The following is a 21,550-nucleotide window of genomic DNA, read 5'->3' on the forward strand; positions in this document are numbered from 1 at the left end:
GGCGAGCAAACCTCGAGACTTCCTTAATGTTAGATTTCGTGCACCAGCTGTTGTTTACAAATATACACAGACCGCCACCCCTTGTCTTACCGGAGGCAGCTGTTCTATCTTGCCGATGCAGCGTATATCCCGCCAGCTGTATGTTATCCATGTCGTCGTTCAGCCACGACTCAGTGAAACATAAGATATTACAGTTTTAATGTCCCGTTGGTAGGATATCCGTGATCTTAGTTTGTCTATTTTGTTATCCAATGATTGTACGTTTGCTAATAGGACCGATGGTAGAGGCAGATTACGCACTCACCGTCGGATCCTTACAAGGCACCCCGACCTACGTCCCCAATATCTCTGTCTCTTTCTCATGCGAATGATGGGGATTTGGGCCTTGTCAGGTGTCTGAAGAAAATCCTTTGCGTCCGACTCGTTAAAGAAAAAATCTTCGTCCAGTATGAGGTGAGTAATCACTGTCCTGATATCCAGAAGCTCTTTTCGGTCATAAGAGACGGTGGCAGAAACATTATGTACAAAATAAGTTGCAAATAACGCAAAACAAAACACACACAATAGCACAATTGGTTAGGAGCCCGTAAAACGGCAGCCATCTCATTCGGCGCCATTATGGTCCAAATAATCTCTAAGTAACTTCAAACCAAGTCATCAAGTTGAGTGTGTATTCAACTTTAAAAGAATCCTGAATACACCTGACCTGTGATTATTAAATTTTTTATTCCACCCTGGTCATGGCCCTAAGTCATGTGAAAATATATAGAATTGCAGGATTCTTTTTTCCGGGGGTGGGGGGGACGCCAATAATTCAGAATTGTATTCTGTCGGTGTCACAGAGTAGGCTAATCCCCCTTAAGGTGAATGTAGACTGTTCTGTTTGCTCCTGGCAGAACTCGGCTAGGCATAAGCGCACGACTGTGCTTGCATACTCCCTTAAAGACCTTAGCTAATGTTTGAGCAGAGTTGAGTAGCCTGCTTGCTAACAATAGCTAGCTAGCTGGACTTTGCTACCAAACATTGACTTTGGTTTTACCAATGGGAAGCGTATTATTTAATTTCTGACAAAATGTTGCTTGATCAAAAAGATCTTTAGTTTAGTTGATTGGCTTGCTAGCGCAAGCAAAGCTCAAAGTTGTTGTTGTTGTTGTTGTTCTTCGCCATGTTTAATCCAAAATTCAGGTTGAATCTAGAAGAGGAAACTTGGATCCTTGCAGAACAGTCTCTCTGGTTGAATGAAAACAATCACTTCATTGAAGAATCCCGTCCATAGTTCCCACCCCTACAGTTGGCCAATCACTGACGAAGGGGCATATACTTTTTCTACCAAACTTCAGCTTGGCTCAATAATTTTTTTTGTCTGTGGGAATAGGCCCCAAACATCAAAACAAACAATAACGTCACAACATTTTGTCATAATATATTTGCGAAACGGCGCACCAAGTTTTGACTGGATAGTATGCGACAGCCTTTTCATGGAACCGAGATCCATAGGTAATCATGTTCACTGCAATAAGTATGCCCCTTTGCAATGATGCAGTCCAATACACCTACTTCCTATTTCGCAACAAAGCCTCCTTCACTCATGCTGCCAAACATGCCCTCGTAAAACTGACTATCCTACCGATCCTTGACTTCGGCGATGTCATTTACAAAATAGCCTCCAACACTCTACTCAGCAAATTGGATGTAGTCTATCACAGTGCCATCCGTTTTGTCTCCAAAGCCCCATACACTACCCACCACTGTGACCTGTACGCTCTTGTTGGCTGGTCCTCACTACATGTTCGTCGTCAAACCCACTGGCTCCAGGCCATCTATAAATCACTGCTAGGCAAATCCCCGCCTTATCTTAGCTCATTGGTCACCATAGCAGCACCCACCCGTAGTCTGCGCTCCAGCAGGTATATCTCACTGGTCATCCCCAAAGCCAACACCTCCTTTGGCCGCCATTCCTTCCAGTTCTCTGCTGCCAATGACTGGAACGAATTGCAAAAATCTCTGAAGCTGGAGACTCTTATCTCCCTCAATAACTTTAAGCATCAGTTGTCAGAGCACCTTACCGATCACTGCACCTGTACACAGCCCATCTGAAATTAGCCCACCCAACTACCTCATCCCTATATTGTTATTTATTTTGCTCTTTTGCACCCCAGTATCTCTATTTGCACATCATCTCTTGCACATCTAGCATTCCAGTGTTAATACTATTGTAATTATTCTGCACTATAGCCTATTTATTGCCTTACCTCCATAACTTGCTACATTTGCACACACTGTATATATATTTTCTGTTGTATTTCTGACTTTGTGTTTTTTTTTACCCCATATGTAACTCTGTGTTGTTTTTATTGCACTACTTTGCTTTATCTTGGCCAGGTCGCAGTTGTAAATGAGAACCTGTTCTCAACTGGCTTACTTGGTTAAATAAAGGTTAAATAAAAAATAAAAATAAAAAAACACCCAGAGTGAGATTTCAACAGATTTCCATGTGTTTATTGACTAAATAATGAATTATTGTGTTTACATTTGTGGCATGATTCCACCCATTTATTTTGTATCCGTTTACATCAGCAATGCAATACTTTTACTTTGAAGCGAAAGGCCAATTCCACTATTGTTGCTCATCATATTAGTAATTCCCCCAACTTCCAGTGTTGCCATGTTCGCGGTTTCCCCCCAAATTTGAAAACGAGGTCGTGGGTGGAAATGTATTGGTCACGGGTGGCGGGTTTTTGGGCTACTTCTAAATTGTACTGCGGCCACCATGTCATTTCTCTTAATATTATATATATATATTTCACTGTGACCTGCTGCTGCTGACTATCAGGCAGTGAACAGGCTGTTACTGAGTGAGTGAGTGAGTGAGTGAGTGAGTGAGTGAGTGAGTGAGTGAGTGAGTGAGTGATAACCATAATATGACATTTGAAATGTATCTATTCCTTTGCAAACTTGTGAGTGTAATGTTTACTGTTCATTTTATATTGTTTATTTCACTTTTGTTTTATTATCTATTTCACTTGCTTTAGCAATGTAAACATATGTTTCCAATGCCAATAAAGCCCTTTGAATTGAATGGTGAAGAAGGTGAGGGCCAGAGGGGTGTGTGCTTTGAGAGCACTGGTTGAGAGAGTGCTGCAGCTGAGTCATGGAGACAGAGCAGCACGCACGCACGTCATGACAACTTTTTACCAGTTGTAGGTAGGATATTTAGATTGGTCATTATGAAGACAATCTTTTCCATAAAACATAACGTGCTAGAACTGATATAACGGCGACAAAGCATTGGAAAACGACTTTAGGCGCACTAAAGCTCTTTAGATAAATTCGCTCAGAGGTGGTTTAAAGTGAACTGCATTCTAATGTCAGTATCAAGCAAAGGGTTTTACTCATGCTCAGTTCTAGGGGCTAGAGCGCAGCGCGAGTAGAAATTTGAAATGGAAGTTATGGAACTCCCTCGCGTGCTTTTGTTATTGGAAAAAGTCCACAATGAAAACTACATTAAATGTGGACAATGATAGGCTACATTTGCATCTGTTGGCCATCAAGTAGGCTATTAATTTCCATGCCATTGCAGGCTACTGTAACCTACCATTTGATACAATAAATATATTGAAATGACGATATCACTGGAGTCAATGCAAATCAATTTGTGCCACTTTTGTAGTGTGGTGTCTAAGGAATTTATGACTTTGCTAACGTTTGCAAATGGTATCTTGGAGGATGTTGATTCAGCTTAGGGAAGCATCTGGGGAGCAGTTTTATAGGGGCACCCCATAAAAGAGAGGAAATCTGTTGTGTGGAGTCATGGGATTGGTCTCTAGGGAAAACCACCCATATCATGTTAAAGATTATAAATACTTGGTTGAGACAAAGGAGGACAGAACAACATATTATTTTGGGTCGTTGTTCTCCAGATGCCTGCAGATGTCTGTAAACTTACGCTGAAATCTTGTGATATAAATAAACCTTTATAATCAAAGTACAGTGTAAGCGGACTCCTTGGTCTCACAGCATAATTAGCATTATTATTTAGATACAACAGAAATGGCGACGAGGAACGTTTGGGACGTGATGCGTCTCTCCAGTGTTCCATTCATGTGCTGTGAAGTGACTCCCGCTCAAGACGCCGGCTCATAAGGTGAGATTTCTCACAATTTTGTGCGCTGGTTGGTTCGCTTGCTTATGGGTGTGTGCGCTGGAGAAATGTACCGTTTAAAAGACTTATGTGTGCAGATTTTGCTGTTATTTGCTGTGGGATAGGAGTCCGTTCTAAAATTCTAAATTTGTTTGCGCTGGTAAACAACGCAAACAGGGGGGAGTGTCTATAACTATTGAAGAATAGAATGAAGGAATAAGGCCAAGGTAAATGTATACAAATTAGGACATTGCGAATCTATGGAAGCCCTCTAACGAGGCGATCATTAGGATGGGCCGAAAAATCCTAAAAGCACGTTAGGTGAATTTAGGTAAGTCCCGGGGACTTTGGGTTGTGGTATATATATTTGGTTGCAAGTTACCGCTCAATTTATGGTTGACGAATTATATGTTTGATGTGACCGCTCATCGAAATGTCCGCGAATTTAGGAACAATGGAAATATACGTCGCAATGGAGGTAGAATACTACCTTAGAGGTCCGTAGGAACGGAAGAAGCCTCTTAAACTGTATGTGTGTGTATGTGTGTGTGGGAGAGAGAAAAATGGTGGAGTGGAGACGTCTCTGTTGTGTCTGAGCTGTGTGTCGACCCATGTTGGGATGGGATTTGTGTTGGAGATCTTGTGAGTCTCCGTGGGTGAGAACATTGGTGGTTGTTAACTATATGTGAGCCCCCTGGAAGGACGTTAAGGTTAAAAATCTTATGAGTCTCTATAAAAAGAGAACGTTTACTAACTATTACACTATCATGAGCCTACAGGGAGGAGTTTTAACAGTGTATAGAGATGTTTTGTAATGGATAAGAAAATCACTATAAATCTGCAGATTAGGATAAAGGGAAGTTAAGAAACTTCAAAGTAGGATTTGTGTTCAATGTTTTATGTTGGTTTGTGAGCTCTGTTAAATGTTACTGTTTGCCTCATGAAGAACGGAGGTAAAGTTGGCGTGTCTACTTTCTGTTGTTTAGCTGGGAGAGAGCTCCATCCACTCTGAAATCGTATTGGTGTATGAACTACGCATGCGTGGGATTTTATGAGTTTAGAGTTACGTAGGGCAAATATGCCACTTTCTGCCTGCACTGAGTTGCTGGGAGACGCAGACTCAGAACAGAGCAGACAGACAGGGAGTGGGGGAGATTTGAACACGAATAGAATGTTCTGTTTGTTAAATAGGCTGTTGCTTAACGATTAAACTATTTGTTGAGATCTATTGAATTGATAAACTAGAGATATGTTGACGGATTAAAAATAAATAAAATAAAATGTTATTGAGCTATCTATAAATATTTCTGAGTTAAGTTGTTTGCTTAATTTCTAGCGCAAATGTGAACAGAGGAATATTGAATGGTTGAAATAACTCAGTGAGTGCATAAACTACTAAATTCTTGTCTGTTTCTTTGTTCTTCTGTGATATGAGAGACGATAAGAAGGAGGAGACAGAGAGAGAGAGGAAGTGCTGACGAGTGCATCATGCGACAGTGTGCTGCAACGGATGAAGTCAAACTAAGGCCAGTACTGTTCTATTTACAAAACGTACCTTCCCATACAGGATATTTTGTGTGCCTAGCATATTTGATGTTGTGACAATTTGACAGGGACTTGGCAACAGACTGATCAATTGATGTAATTGCACATTGGAGTTTTTGTGCATAAGTTGGTTTGATTAGAGTTGTGTTGGGAATCGAGTACTGACATTATTCTGTAAAATTAAGGTCATTGGGTGCTTATTAAGCAATTGGTTTGTGAGTACTGTAGTGTTGCTGGATTATAGGTCTTTCTTTTTTGGATTGCTCTGAAGTTGACTACTTTCCTTTACTTTTCCTGATCGGATGTGGTAAGATTGCCACTATTTAATAAATTGGTAAAATAAATAAATAAATAAATAAAACATTATACATATTGATTGATTAATTAATTAATTAAATAAATTGTTTAATTTAAATTAAAATAAAAAATTAATAAAAAAATTATTTAAAAAGGGAGGGAACCATAAGCTATATAGTCTAAAATAATAAAATAATTCACAATAAATGAATATAAAAGAGTTGTTACAATGGGGAAAAAGGACATCAAAACTATGAAAGTAATTACTCCTGTTGATGTAGTACAAAATAGTAATCCTCTAGTTAATGGTATTGCAAGGTTATCTGGAAAATGGAATAAACGTTGGCCTGACATTGAACAACCATGGCCAGTGGAAGGGACTCTTAACCCTGTGTCACGGTTTCGGCCGAGGCGGCCCCTCCTCCTTGTTCGGGCAGGCTTCGGCGGTCGTCGTCTCCGGAGTACTAGCTGCCACCGTTCAATGTTTCATGTTGATTGGTTTTGTCTGTTTGTCACACCTGTTTAGTGTTTAGTCTCATTAGGCACCCTATTTAGTTCCTTGTGTTAGTTTAGGTGTTGTGTGTAATTGTTTTACTGTCGTGTGGTAGTTTTGGTCCGCTGTATTTTGTTCTCTCTTTATTTCGTGTTGTATTAGAGAGTCCTGCACTTTGTGCACACTTACTTTGTTCAGTTTAGTGTGCGTTTATTTCGCCTGTGGCCTGTGGCCGTTGTTGGCGTGTTTCTACGGACTTCACTAAAGACCTTTGGATTTATATCTCTGTGTCCTGCGTGTGATTCCACATCCCACTACACTCCACTCTTGACAGAATTACACACCATCTCATGGAATCAGCAGGAGCACCCACACCCACCGACATCATGGAGGAGCGCTTTCGTGGTCAAGAAGATCGGATCAACCAAATCGGGCACGCCCTGGACCGGGTGATGAACATTCTCCATCGATGGGAAATCAGCGATGTACCCACACCTCCACCTACCGCACCATCACCATCGGTCAGCCCGCCCGTCCAACAACCGGAACCCAGTGGGATTCGGCTCTCGCTCCCGAGGGCGTACGACGGCACCGCTGCCGGGTGTCAGGGGTTCCTGTTACAAGTGGAACTCTACCTTGCCACCGTACACCCGGCGCCCTCGGGACACGAGAGCGTTTCCGCCCTCATCTCCTGTCTCACCGGCAAGGCGTTGGAGTGGGCCAACGCCGAATGGAGGAGAATAGACGCCGCCACTATCACCTATGCGGAGTTCTCCCGCCGCTTCCGTGCGGTCTTCGACCATCCACCGGAGGGGAAGGCGGCGGGGGAGCGTCTATTCTACCTCCGGCAGGGGATGAGGAGTGCTCAAGAGTTTGCGCTGGAGTTCCGGACTCTAGCGGCAGATGCAGGGTGGAATGAGCGGGCCCTCATAGACCACTTTCGTTGCAGCCTCCGGGAGGACGTCCGCAGAGAGTTGGCGTGCAGGGATACTACACTCTCATTTGACCAGTTGGTGGACATGGCCATTCGGCTGGACACCCTGCTCGCTACCCGCGGACGTCCCAGGTGGGGGTCGCCCATTCCACCCTCCAGCGCCTCCGAGCCGAGCCCGATGGAGCTCGGAGGTGCTGGCGCTAGAGGGGGGAGAAGAAGGAGCCCGAGGGGGGCTGTCCCCTGCACCAACTGTGGCCGTGGAGGGCACACCGCGGCTAGGTGCTGGGGAGGGTCCCCTGGTGAGGGAGACGGCAGGTCACACATTGGGGAGTCCTCCCAGGTGAGTAGGCGCCCCACTTACCCAGAGCTTTCTGTCGTACACATAACTATACCTGTTTGTTTTCCACAGGTTGCACCTCGTTCCCAGCATAAGGCGCTAGTAGATTCAGGCGCAGCTGGGAATTTTGTAGATCGTAAATTCTGTGTTGAGTTAGGGATTCCCCTCCTTCCGGTTGATAATCCTTTCCCTGTACATGCCCTAGATAGTCGTCCGTTAGGATCTGGGTTGATTAGGGAGGTCACGGCGCCACTTAGGATGAAGACGCAGGGGGGTCATGAGGAGACGATTCAACTCTATCTGATCGACTCTCCTGCGTATCCGGTGGTACTGGGGCTTCCCTGGTTGATTACCCATGATCCTACGATTTCGTGGCGAGAGAAGGCTCTTAAAGGGTGGTCTGCTCAGTGTGAGGGGCTATGTCTGGGTGTTTCCGTAGGGGCGACCTCGGTGGAGAGTCTGAACCAGATGCCAGCACTGCACATTCCACCTGAGTATGAGGATTTGGCACTCGTGTTTAGCAAAACAAGAGCGGCACGGTTGCCGCCTCATAGACAGGGGGATTGTGCGATAGACCTCCAGGCAGGAGCTGCGCTCCCGCGGAGCCATGTGTATCCTTTGTCACAGGAGGAGAAGAGGGCAATGGAGACATACATTGCCGAGTCTCTGAGACAGGGATACATACGGCCCTCCACTTCTCCCGCGTCCTCAAGCTTCTTTTTTGTGAAGAAAAAGGATGGAGGTTTGCGTCCGTGTATTGATTACCGCGGTCTCAATCAGGTGACTGTGAAATATAGTTATCCACTCCCGCTGATTGCGACCATGACGGAGTCCTTACACGGGGCACGGTTCTTCACAAAATTGGACCTCAGGAGCGCATATAACTTGGTGCGCATTAGAGAGGGCGATGAGTGGAAGACAGCATTTAGTACTACCTCCGGTCATTACGAGTATCTCGTCATGCCATACGGGTTAATGAATGCTCCATCAGTCTTCCAATCTTTTGTAGATGAGATTTTCCGGGACATGCAGGCGCAGGGAGTAGTGGTGTACATAGACGATATTCTGGTGTACAGTTCTACTCGGGCCGAGCATGTAGCCCTGGTGCGCAGGGTATTGAGGAGATTGTTGGAGCATGACCTGTATGTCAAAGCCGAGAAATGTCTGTTCTTTCAGGAGTCAGTCTCCTTTTTGGGTTATCAGTTGTCTGCGTCAGGGGTGAGAATGGAGGTTGACCGTGTGTCTGCCGTGCGTAATTGGCAAACCCCAACTACGGTTAAAGAAGTGCAGCAGTTCTTGGGTTTTGCGAATTACTACCGGAGGTTTATCCGGGGTTTTGGACAGGTGGCTGCTCCCATAACGTCCCTTCTGAAGGGGGGTCCTGTGCGCTTGCGGTGGTCAGCTGAGGCGGACAGGGCTTTTGGGAGACTGAAGGACCTGTTTACCTCGGCTCCAGTGCTGGCGCACCCGGATCCCACTTTACCATTCCAAGTAGAGGTAGACGCGTCTGAAGCCGGTATCGGGGCTGTTCTTTTACAACGGTCCGGCACACCACCTAAACTCCGCCCCTGTGCTTTTTATTCTAAGAAGCTCAGTCCGGCGGAGCGGAATTATGACGTAGGGGACAGGGAGCTGTTAGCCGTAGTACAGGCCCTAAAGGTGTGGAGGCATTGGCTTGAGGGGGCTCAACACCCTTTTCTCATTCTGACTGACCACCGTAACCTGGAATACATTCGGGCAGCTAGGAGACTGAATCCTCGCCAGGCTCGATGAACTATGTTTCTCGCCCGGTTTGCGTTTAAGATCACTTACATCCCTGGGTCCCAGAACGGGAAGGCAGATGCCCTGTCTCGGCGGTATGACACAGAGGAGAGGTGCGTGGAACCCACTCCCATACTACCTGAGTCTTGTCTGGTTGCACCGGTGGTATGGGAGGTCGATGCGGAGATCGAGCGGGCATTACGCACCGACCCTAGCCCTCCACAGTGTCCGGTGGGTCGGACGTACGTCCCGCTCGAGGTCCGGGATCGGCTTATTTATTGGGCTCACACGTCACCCTCCTCTGGACATCCAGGTATTGGCCGGACAGTGCACTGCCTTAGTACAAAGTACTGGTGGCCAACGTTAGCCAGGGATGTGAGGATGTATGTCTCCTCCTGCTCAGTGTGTGCCCAGTGTAAGGCGCCCAGACACTTGCCCAGGGGTAAATTACAACCCCTGCCCGTTCCACAACGACCCTGGTCTCACCTCTCGGTGGATTTTGTTACCGACCTTCCCTCCTCACAGGGGAATACCACCATCCTGGTCGTTGTGGATCGGTTCTCGAAGGCCTGTCGTCTCCTTCCCATGCCGGGTCTTCCTACTGCCCTACAGACCGCTGAGGCTCTATTTACTCACGTCTTCCGGCATTACGGGGTACCCGAGGATATAGTGTCTGATCGAGGCCCCCAGTTTACCTGCAGAGTCTGGAGAGCGTTTATGGAACGGTTGGGGGTTTCGGTGAGCCTTACCTCGGGTTACCACCCGGAGAGTAATGGGCAGGTCGAACGGGTCAACCAGGATGTGGGTAGGTTTCTGAGGTCATATTGTCAGGGCCGGCCGGAGGAGTGGGCGAGATATGTGCCCTGGGCCGAGATGGCACAGAACTCTCTCCGCCACTCCTCCACTAAACTAACCCCTTTCCAGTGTGTGTTAGGGTACCAGCCGGTTCTGGCACCTTGGCATGAGAGCCAGATCGAGGCCCCTGCTGTGGATGAGTGGGTGCGGCACTCGGAGGAGACGTGGAACGCTGCACACGTCCATCTGCAGCGAGCCATCCGTCGACAGAAGACGAGCGCCGGCCTCCACCGCAGTGAGGGGACAGTGTACGCACCTGGAGATCGAGTCTGGCTCTCAACCAGAAACCTGCCCCTCCGCCTGCCCTGCCGGAAGCTGGGTTGGCGGTTTGTGGGGCCTTTTAAAGTCCTGAGGAGATTGAACGAGGTGTGTTACAGGTTACAACTGCCCATTGATTACAAAAATATTAACCCCTCGTTCCATGTGTCTCTCCTCAGGCCGGTGGTAGCTGGTCCACTCCAGGACTTTGAGATAGAAGAGACTCCTCCGCCCCCGTTGGACATCGAGGGGGCTCCGGCGTACACTGTTCGGGCCATCCTAGATTCGAGACGCCGGATGGGGGGTCTCCAATATCTCGTGGAGTGGGAGGGGTACGGCCCGGAGGAGCGGTGCTGGGTGCCGAGGAGGGACATCCTGGACCCGTCCCTTCTGACCGAATTCCATCGTGGTCATCCTACGCGCCCTGCTCCGCGTCCTCCTGGTCGTCCCCGAGGCCGGGGGCGGCGCACGGCTGGAGCCGCGCGTCAAGGGGGGGGGGGGGGGTACTGTCACGGTTTCGGCCGAGGCGGCCCCTCCTCCTTGTTCGGGCAGGCTTCGGCGGTCGTCGTCTCCGGAGTACTAGCTGCCACCGTTCGATGTTTCATGTTGATTGGTTTTGTCTGTTTGTCACACCTGTTTAGTGTTTAGTCTCATTAGGCACCCTATTTAGTTCCTTGTGTTAGTTTAGGTGTTGTGTGTAATTGTTTTACTGTCGTGTGGTAGTTTTGGTCCGCTGTATTTTGTTCTCTCTTTATTTCGTGTTGTATTAGAGAGTCCTGCACTTTGTGCACACTTACTTTGTTCAGTTTAGTGTGCGTTTATTTCGCCTGTGGCCTGTGGCCGTTGTTGGCGTGTTTCTACGGACTTCACTAAAGACCTTTGGATTTATATCTCTGTGTCCTGCGTGTGATTCCACATCCCACTACACTCCACTCTTGACGCCCTGACGTCATCAACATAATGAAAGTGCTTCTGTCAATTCATAAAGCAGATCAAAAGAAAGGAAAAAAAAGAGACCAACGTAAAGAAAAGAGACAAAGAGAGCTGGGTGTTCTTAAGCTGTTTGAAAATGAAGGACAAAAACTGATGAAAGATACCAACGATAAAATAAACAAAGGTATTGAGAAAATTGTAAAAGCAGTGAAGGTGACAGAAAAACTAATGACAGAAGTCAGTAAACCTTTCTCACATACGGATTCAGCAAAAAGACCCCCACCTTATGAGAAAGAAGTAGAGTTTAAGGACGTCTATCCTCAGCTTCCAGTGATCATTCAGGAGGGTGATTATTGCATCAGAGATGAAGATGAACGAATAATAGAGAGAGGACAAGCAGAAACGACCATAAAAATTAATCCAAACTCCAAAAGTAAGAAGAAAACGAGATGTCTGGAAACTAAGGGTGGAGTGAGGTTCAGGAGGATGGAACTTGAAGATGATGATGATGATCAGAGTGATTCAGAAGAGATCATGGGTGGATATGACCCTGTGATCAGACGGAGGTTGGCCAGAGCGGAAAGAAGGGGTGATGGATGTTTGAAGAAGAAGAATACAAGATATTCTAGTTCTGATGAAAGCGAAGATGAAGACAGCGATAAAGATTTGGAGATTAAAGGTGCTTCATATTCAAGAGGATTTTATCCTACAATGACTAGCACAGAAGAAATAGAAAGAGATATAGACCGATGCGTATCATGCCTGGATAAAACGAATAATTTAGAAGAAGTAAGAGAACTGGAACAACAACTCAAGAAGCTGAAGATACAGAAGAAAAAACTGCTGAGAAAAGGACCCCAAGAATTGGAGAAAAAGTATACATTGAGGGGTGCCCAGAAGATCCGAAAGGGGGGTGTCAGCTGGTAGCACCAGTTAGAGGAAAAAGATCCAACAATTGAGGTGAAAATAAACAACGGACCATGGGAAGTGATGATGGATAGTGGAACTGCTTTTATCTGTGTTCAGCCTGAAGAGGTTACACATCTCACTATGTCAAATCAACTAATTAGGAAAGGGATTTGAGGGAGTGAAACAGTTGATTCCTCTTACGGAACCAATTGAGCTCTGCTATAAAAATCTAAAAATTACAATACCCATACTGGTATCAGAACATACACAATGCATCTCTTCCCAACAATGCAATAGGTGTATTGTGTAAGTTGAACTGTACAATAAGATGTACACCAGACGGCTGTCTGGTAGAAGTGCCAAAGGAAAAGGTTTACCAATTGTTTATGATGACAGAGATGGATTTGTCTTTAGTATTCTGGATTGGAAATCTCAGTGAAGATTCTTTAAAGAAGGCTAAGGTTAGGAGAAAGATCATAAAGGAGTAGGGTTTTTGGGAACCATATTTGCTTAAAAAGATTGACTATGTCATAGGCAGGAGGACAATCTGTCTGAAAAATAATGTTTACAGGGGGTGACTGTTATTCTTGGTTACATTCCTACACCAAGAGGGGAATAAGATTTCAAACTAAGCTAAAAGATGCTCAGTCGTTTGCCAAGTCTGTGTGTAAAGAAGTCATAAGCAGGTGGGGACTTCCCGATCACATATCCTCAAATTAGTGGGAAAGGAATTTGTGGATAAAAGTTTTTGAAAAGTTAGGAGAAAAGTCAGATTAAAGAGTGAAGAAAACTAGAATTGAAGGAACTCTAGGACAGTCAGCTAAGATTCAATGTAAGTGCACGAGAGAGAACAGTGGTGAAGGGAAATTTAGAGTTCAGTGGGAAGATAGATATGGAAGGAGTTTAGATCTGTTAGGAGCAGTTGCATTGAGAAAGTATGCGTTGCTGAATGATAAGAGAAGAATGAAGATTGAGGGTGATTGCAGTATCTATATTTACGATTCCCAGCAGGAAGATCAAGGTGATTATAAATGTATTTTTTATAATCAACAGTTTGAAAGTGAGGGATTAGAGTTGGGACTGAGAGTTAATGTAGTGACACTAGTGGTGATAGATGGAAATACAAGTAAAGAGTTCAAAGCTTTAGGGAGAATGGATGAATCAACAACAATGACATCAACACTTCAGCCTATTATAACAACAGTGAGAAGCAATTCAACTCTTTCAACATTGACAGTTATTAAAGCTATAAATGTATCACATTTGATTACAAGGGAGCCAATCGCTCCAGCACCAATTTTAGAGGAAAAGACTGTCATTAGGGTTAGGATGGGTGGTACAGCTCATCTTCATTGTAGATGTGAGAGATGGAGTGGGGGAGGTGACGTTCCTCCCACATGGAGAGATAATTATGGAGAAGAAGTGTTGTTATCAGGACCAGAAGTAGAAGCTGTGCCCCCTCCGCGACCGGGAGACTCATGGGCGGCGCACAATTGGCCCAGCGTCGTCCAGGGTAGGGGAGGGAATGGCCAGCAGGGATGTAGCTCAGTTGATAGAGCATGGCGTTTGCAACGCCAGGGTTGTGGGTTCGATTCCCACGGGGGGCCAGTATAAAAAAATATATGTATTCACTAACTGTAAGTCGCTCTGGATAAGAGCGTCTGCTAAATGACTAAAATGTAAATGTAAATGTAGTCAAAGGAAGTATATTTTGTACAACGATATGAAGTGGAAGAGGGTTATGAGTGATTGCTCACTTATTTTGCGTAATGTTACATGGAAAGATCAGGGAGAATATATGTGTACTTATTTAGTGCAAGCATTAAAATTTGTTCCGGCTAAGAATTATTGGTTAAAAGGCTATGTAACTCGTAAGGTGACGCTTATGATGGAAGATTTGAAGTCTGTTGAAGCTTCCACAGTCACCAAAGGAGTTCAGGAGAAGTATATTACAGTAGCCACTCCAACAGTAAATAATACACAGAGGATATCTGTAACTTTCCCACTGGAAATAGTTAAGAGTGTTAATACATCAACTAAAGCAACTATTTTAATAGCAACTTTGAAAGAGATTAATGGTACGACGGCAATAACAAATGTAGGAAATATGACACAGACACCAACAACAACTTTTCTGAAACTAAAGGATGTAGCAAGAGTGACTCAGGAGTTTAGGATACGGATGGAGAGTGCTGTCAATGGTAGTAAGGATAGTGTTGAGATAGGAGAGCAGATGGTAGTAGAGAATGATGTAGATTCATCTGAAAGAGTGCAGAATACTATCATGGAGGTACAGGATGAGTTATTTGATTTTAATGGAAGACAAGAAGATATATCTGATCAATACCGCTCGTTAGGGAAGAGAGAAACTAAATGGAAGGCATATGGATTTGATTCTTCTGTTTTGCAAATTAAAGATGGATGGGCAGGTAGGAATCTTTGGTTCCAGCAGTTAACTCATTCTGTAAGATCAGTGAGGAATGTTGAGGGTCCATGCCTGTTGAGAATTCCAGCACCAGGCACATGGGGTTCTATCTTAGAGACGGTAGCTAAACCTCTATCAAGTACGTGTCAATCTTATGCTTTATCATGGCTGTTGTATCAGCAACAATCATTAACAGATACAATAATGTCGTTGTCGAAACATTTGTTTAGGCCTAGGTTTAAGTGTTCTTGGTTAAATGAATTACCCTATGTGAATTTGTTAGATGGGAAGGAAAATCAGTTAACAGCGATTCCTGAAGCATTGGAGGTGAAACCAGTGAGGGCTAAAAGCTGTTTTTGTTCTAATAAAACATATGATGGAAAGGGTATGTTTATGGGAATATCAGATTGTGATGATTATATGATGACTTTGGGTAAGCATGAACATAAGGTTAGTAATGAGAAATATAATGTAACTTTTGATGTTTAAGTTAGTAAGAAGAGAAGGACTTTGATGGAGAGAGAAGTTTTGCATGGTAATGTGACTATTGGGGATTTTAGAGAAACATCTGGGGTTTGTGGTGAGAGAATATATTCTTACCCTATGGATGGATAGGATGTTGTTACATGTTGAAGTTGAAGCTTCCATATGAGGTTTTTAAAATTAAAAGAGGGGAAGCAAGGGGAAAGAGATAAATCTGATTCTGAAAGAGAGAAATTTCATAGTCTGGAAGCCTACCATTGGAGGATAAGTCTAGGAGAGAAGTGGGGACAATGACTTTTTCCATGGTATGTTGTGACATTTTTGGCAGATCACATTGATAATATTACCTATACTTTGCAGGGTTTTGCAAATGAAACGATAAGAGGGTTTAACCTTCTGTCGAATACTCAAAGAAGTCACAGACTGACGCTGTTGAAACATGACATGGCTCTTGACTATATTTTAGCAAAACAAGGTGGCTTATGTTTGGCTATGAATTTGACGGGGGATGATTGTTATACTTTGATCCCAGATAGTTCCGATAATATCACTAGTGTTATAGATGCATTGAAGAATATAAGGGATGCGTTTGGTAGATCTGAAGGGGCTGGATGGTCAGCGAAGGCTTGGTTGCAAGATCAGTTAGGCCCAGTGGGAGCAGTGATGGTTCAGATTTTAGTTGCAGCTCTGATAGCGCTGTGTGTGATGTTTTGCTTTTGTACTTTGTTGTTGACTTTTGCGAAGGCTATGATATTGAGATGGGTTGGAGTTGTGATGCCTGGAGATAACACTCAGATGCCGTTGTTAACTGTTACTGATCTAGATGAAGATGAACAAGTGGGACTGGATGGAGTATTGATGGATAGATATCCATTTTGAATATCCGATCATTTTTTAAATGTTTTTAAATATTAGTGTGATTTTTGTATTTTGTGATTAATCAAAGGGGGGAAATGGTATGTGATTCATTTTATATATCATTTTATATATCATTTTTAGTTGATATTGATGTTTTAATTTGAATGTGTTGTTTTGCAAAATATACTGTTTGGTCTTTTCTTTTCTTCCAGAAGCATATGGGGGAATGTGTAGAGGGGATTCAAATACTCAAACATGGACAATATGAAAGGACAATATGAATGGACTGGAGGAAGTGGAACAAGAAAGGTGTGGAAGTGTTCAGATTCCATCATCAACGATGCATTGGAAGTCGACACTGCTGAGGAGATGAAGTGTAGTGGACTACATTCCAGTGTCTGCAATGATATATAGACATATTTGCATGTGTAATACATAATTTGTGTCATATTCTTTCTGTATTAATTTTTGTAGAATGATATTTGCTGTTATTGGGTACATGTGGGGATCTCAGATGTTTTTGTTTATTTTGTGGATGCTTAGGGATATTGGGTCTAGGCAGGGATAGAGAGAATCCACAGGAGGGTCCGATGGGTTGACCAGCCTGAATGTGGACATTTTTAATTGTATTTTGTTTGCTGAGGCTTTCATGTGTAGTCAAATTGCATCATAGTTTCAAATGCATTGATAAAGATTTATGAATTGATCTGGAGTACTTAGGTGGTTGCCTGGGGCAGAGGGGCCGTGAGAGAATTTTACTGTTTTGATTGATTGATGGATATTTGGAAAGAAAGCTGCCAGACAGGTTTTTCGCTCTCACACTCCATAGAGATTTGTTCATATTTCATAGAAATTTATTTACACTCCATAGAATTTTTGTTTGTTTGTTTATTGTTAAAGATACTCAATAAGAGAAATTGTTATTTGTCATAATCCTATTCTTTTTGTTTTCGAGACTTAATTAGTCTCGAAGGGGGGAATATGTGGTGTCTAAGGAATTTATGACTTTGCTAACGTTTGCAAATGGTATCTTGGAGGATGTTGATTCAGCTTAGGGAAGCATCTGGGGAGCAGTTTTATAGGGGCACCCCATAAAACAGAGGAAATCTGTTGTGTGGAGTCATGGGATTGGTCTCTAGGGAAAACCACCCATATCATGTTAAAGATTATAAATACTTGGTTGAGACAAAGGAGGACAGAACAACATATTATTTTGGGTCGTTGTTCTCCGGATGCCTGCAGATGTCTGTAAACTTACGCTGAAATCTTGTGATATAAATAAACCTTTATAATCAAAGTACAGTGTAAGCGGACTCCTTGGTCTCACAGCATAATTAGCATTATTATTTAGATACAACAGTAGCCTACCTGGAGCTGGCAAACGGATTTAATAAATAAACTATAACTCCGTTTTTTATTGTAGCCTTGTGTTATTATGCAATTATTAATGGCCATATTTAGTTAATTACATTTGAAGTTATCAATTGTGAGAATGGTCACAGCTCTATCACAAACGTATCATTCTCCACATTTAATGTCAGTTTTATTGTGGACTTTTCCCTGAAATTAGATGTTTGCATGTTGGCCTATCAGGCTACCTGCATCTAGCTCAGCAAACCATGGCAAGTTTAAATGCAATTATAAACCCAGATTTTAGTCAGTAGCCTATGCCTATTGAAATAACAAGTCAATCTCGCAATTAAGCCATTTATAACGGTTTGTAGTCTCAACATCTGGCACATAATAACAGCACAATTGCCAAAAAATAGCCTAACATTCGTTTTTTGAAGTTCGTCCAAGTGTTAGTTGGCTGGTTCTAATCCCCGGGCCAACTAGGTGAAAAATCTGTCGATGTGCCCTTGAGCAAGGCACTTAACCCTAATTGCTCCTGTAAGTCGCTCTGGATAAGAGTGTCTGCTAAATTATGTAAATGTCATGTTTGTTGCACAGAGATTTCAAGATCCTCTGTCCAACTTTCATCACTCAAACCCTCTTGTCGGATTTATCTATAGTTATGCACATGCGCAAACAGGATATATTTACAGTTATAAACTGGGTGGTTTGAGCCCTGAATGCTGATTGGTTGAAAGCTATGGTATATCAGACGTGTACCACGGGAATGACAAAAACATAATTTTTACTGGTTCTAATTACGTTGGTAACCAGTTTATAATAGCAATAAGGCACCTCAGGGGTTTGTGGTATATGGCCAATATACCACGGCTGTGGGCTATGTCCTAAGAACAGCCCATAGCTGTAGTATATTAGCCATATACCACACTTCCTTGGGCCTTATTGCTTAATCATAGCAGTCAAAACAAGTTAAATCGACATCCATTGATGGAAAATGATCTTGAGAGTTTAATAAGGGCAATTTATATTTTCTCTTCCGACATATTCTTAAAATCGTAGTTATTATTATTTTGATGGAAAACCGAATTTTGCTTCTTAGCCTACATCATTAAAAATGACGTCGAAATTCCATCTTAATTCGCTCGATAACGTTATGGAAAAAGGGTGTGACAACTCCTCTCTTGCTTCACCCAAAAAATGTGACCTAGTTTTCAGGCCTTGTGGGATGGTTTTCAGAGGTCAATGGCCTAAACATTTTAGCTGACCTGGCAACCCCGCCCACTTCCCCACTAACATTTGGCGTGCAATGGGCATAACGGTTTTCAGTTTCACTTTTGGTTTACTAACCGCAATGGTTCTCTCAATATTAAAACATGTCAAACAGATTAGCTACTAATATCAGGACTTTACTATTAAATGATCCAGGGCTTCTACATTTTGAGTCGCTTTTGGTTTACTAACCGCAATGGTTCTCTCAATATTAAAACATGTCAAACAGATTAGCTACTAATATCAGGACTTTACTATTAAATGATCCAGGGCTTTTACATTTTGAGTCGAGAGCAAACTCTTATGCAGGCGATTTACCTCGATATGAAAATGTAATCATCTATTTAAAAATCAAACCATTCAAGTGAAATGAGAGATCTGTACAGTACTTGTCAACAGTAACGTTACTTGGCTACACGTCTTTCAAATCCCCCCAGCTCTCTTACAATGAAAAGAGTTACGATCATAGTTCAACCATTTCATCTCCATCAGTTCACTGAGTATAAAATAAAAGTGATGGCGTTGACATTACTGTAAGTCGGTTAAAAACAACTTAGCTAGATATCAATGATAGATCTTGCCTACCTTTTATGCTCAGGTTGTCCTGTCACCAGAATCCAGTGTAAAGTTGTTTTTGTGAGTGCCAAGACTTGAGATATCATAGCCTCCGTATTCCTTTACTCTAGCCTAGCCTTCTCAGAGCTGCCAACTCTCAAGCATTAGCCGTGAGACACGCATTTGACTCTCTTCTCACCGCACACCTCTTATATCTCACGCATTGAAAAGTACTGTTTTCATTTATTCTAAATAGTCCAATATAGTCAGCGCATTAACTTTTCAGCTGTGCTCCAAATCGTTTTGAAATCGGAGCGTATACGCATATGATTGGTCTAGTTATGTTAGGGATCAAGGGGATTGGATGCATGTTTTAAAGAAACGCCCCTCCAGATTAGGACGGAAATGAATGGAGAGAGAGAACGTTATCGCCGAGTTTATAAAACTAAAAAAAAAAAAAAAAAGATTAAAAAAAAAAAAAAAAAACACGGTAGCGCTGTTTAATGTACAATGCCAACAAAACTAGGTTGCTGTTACTCCCGCCCCTATTGTAGAATGTAGCCTTTTGACAGCGTGTTTAATTCACAAATAATTTTGTCAAACAGATTATGAACCCAAAAGTGTACGTTTTATTCTAGAGGGAGGACAATGAATATAAACATAATTTGGTTAGGGTGTAGGGGAAGATTTATGTAATCTCGTTTTCAGGAGATTTTATTATCTATTTGCTTTATTTAGTCTGATCAGTGGAACAATTCTCATTCTTAACAATGGGCAACAATATAGGGTAATTACTGTGCTTTGTCAGCAAGAACACTACTGTTATTCCCCACACTTATTTTGTTATTCCACTTCTTCCCAATTTTGCCAGTGTAATCACATATTTAAAATCTGATATGCCTACTTGTGTCTTAAAAAATGTATTATATGAGGCTATGTATTATTTCAGCCATTCATGGACAGTTTTGAATAAATCATACAAATAAGCATTGGATATTAAATGCTCCAGGAATCAAATATTCTGCTACTCCGTCGGCATCTCCTTTTTCCTCTCTTCCAGGCAGCCCGAGGTCTCACAGAAGAGGCTAGCACATTGTTCCGCCATCTACGGGAATTTGGGACGGTCGGGTGGACGGTGAGTACCCAGCGCTTCATATTCCAATATTTCTGCCTGGGTGTATGAAGTAATGCATGAATCAACTGAGTAAGAAAACTAGGGAAAACACTAGAAAAAGTAGAATCCTGCAATGTTTTGTAGGAGCTCGAGGCGAGTGTTGATGATCACAAGTTTACTGGAGAACGGAGACCAAGTAGAGACTTTCGGACAAGGTGGATAATTGTATAATATAAGGCAGTTTATTCAGAGGTAAAGATATCTGTAAATAGCGTGCACGGACCCGTTCGTCAATCTCGTAGGGAGATATCTGAGAGCGAGCCCCTAAACATTGTGTGCTGACATTTTATACAATAAAATAAAGTAGGTTGATTCTAGTAGTTCTGATCTTCTGATTGGTCCTGATGAGTTGGTCGAGGTCACCTCCATTGCATTGGCTCTGAGTCGGGTTCTCTGTCTTCAGATGTTCAGCCTAAGAGAAGGGGGTTTTTGTGTGTGTGTGTGCTTAACAATGATGATGTGTGTGTGTGTGTGTGTGTGTGTGTGTGTGTGTGTGTGTATGTGTGTGTATGTTTAACAATGATGATGTGTGTGTGTGTGTGTGTGTGTGTATGTGTGTGTGTGTGTGTGTGTGGGGGTGTGTGTGTGTGTGTCCTCAGCGCAAGAACTCGTGAGTTGGGAGAACTGAGAGACCTATGGCGTGGGTGTTGTCCATAGCCACCTGCTGATAAGGCCGACAAGATAGAAGTCTCTTGTGCATTGTATTAAATACAAAGGCCCAACACAAGATGGGTCATGCACAAGATTTTAGTCAGACCAAGCTATAACATTATATATTTACTACGACACGAGGCGCCATCATATTGCCCTAATAGTGGTAAGTGGTATTTTGTTTTTTAGCTATTGTTTTGTACACATTGCCTGATTTATGAAGGTCAACAACAATTTGTCTCATTTCGTTTGTAAGATCCTTGCCTTTCCCCGTGGTGAAAGATGACAAATGGATTGTACATGCGTGTTACCTAATTTT

General features: G+C 43.1%; 1 protein-coding gene across 2 annotated transcripts in view; it reads right to left on the reverse strand.

Moving 5' to 3' along the window:
* The window catches only part of LOC311127592 (uncharacterized protein), a 44,912-nt gene extending 25,324 nt beyond the window's left edge, over positions 1-19,588 (reverse strand). For both annotated transcript variants that reach the window (XM_084159410.1, XM_084159409.1), the window contains exon 1: positions 19,437-19,588. The gene's annotated coding sequence lies outside the window, so the exon portion shown is untranslated. The remainder of the gene's footprint in view (positions 1-19,436) is intronic.
* Positions 19,589-21,550: the final 1,962 nt, after the last annotated feature.

Source organism: Coregonus lavaretus (genome assembly GCF_964263955.1).
Source record: "Coregonus lavaretus genome assembly, chromosome: 4".
Taxonomy (NCBI): domain Eukaryota; kingdom Metazoa; phylum Chordata; class Actinopteri; order Salmoniformes; family Salmonidae; genus Coregonus; species Coregonus lavaretus.